This window comes from Penaeus monodon, chromosome 25 (assembly GCF_015228065.2).
Source record: "Penaeus monodon isolate SGIC_2016 chromosome 25, NSTDA_Pmon_1, whole genome shotgun sequence".
Taxonomy (NCBI): Eukaryota; Metazoa; Arthropoda; class Malacostraca; order Decapoda; family Penaeidae; genus Penaeus; species Penaeus monodon.
Genome location: NC_051410.1, coordinates 16,981,122 through 16,982,147, shown reverse-complemented (window position 1 = coordinate 16,982,147; position 1,026 = coordinate 16,981,122).

Here is a 1,026-nt window from a genome sequence, read left to right as displayed (position 1 = left end):
GTTTTATAAGGCTATTATTTTCACCCCTTTTTTTACTGGGCATACAACTAATCCAGACTAAGCAATAAAAATCTAATATTCAAACATAAACACAATATCTATTTTAGAGGATAATCACTTTTATTTTCACAATCCAATCTGCTTCTCACGCTTACCATATGTTAAAAGCTTTTAGGTTTTTATCCCATAGTAAACAAAGTGACTAGCGACCGGCAGATGTTGTCCTGGAATTTACCATACACCCTCATGTAGGTTTTATGGGGAAATATTGATGAAATACATATGTTACATTTCTTAGCTGCACGGAAATTGAACTTATTCAAAGACATTCTGATTAGGAAGGCCCTACATCATTATTGTAATTTTAATGGTCTAATTTATAATCTGTGTACATAGCATTCTTATAGTTTTCAGTATGTGTTTAACTTTCATTCTCTATTTACAGAGAGGTATCGCAGTTTTCATATTGGTTATATTACTGAGAGTCAATCAAAACAGCCGTTGCCAATTACAGAATCAGAAATCAATTCTTGTGGTCAGATCGCCGACTTGAGTGGGAAATTTATCATTTTGATTTTGATTGTCCAAGTTGGTTTATACATCATATTTACCCAATTTTTCACTCATCGTATTGAAATGTTTCAGTACTGGTATGATTCCCTAAGAATTAAAGAAATCCATTTTACCTATCTGTATATCATTGTAATGTGATATATAGTAAGGAATTTTTAAAGACCAAATAATACCAAATATATATGGTTTAGAGGAATCCATAATGTCAGAGACTGGACCAAAGGGGCCCAATTTGATTTTCTGCCTAATACACTATCATCATTTAATTCTCTACCTAGAGGGCTGTTTCATCCAGACCTGCAAATTACTTGATTTTTTCTGATTCCACATTAAATGAGTTTTATTGGACACTCGATAGGGATCCCAGCAACTTGACAAGAGGAATGTCATCTCATATTCTTAGATCAAGGACTTTTTGTTACATCTGCCAGCTTTACAAGTTAGGCAGAAATT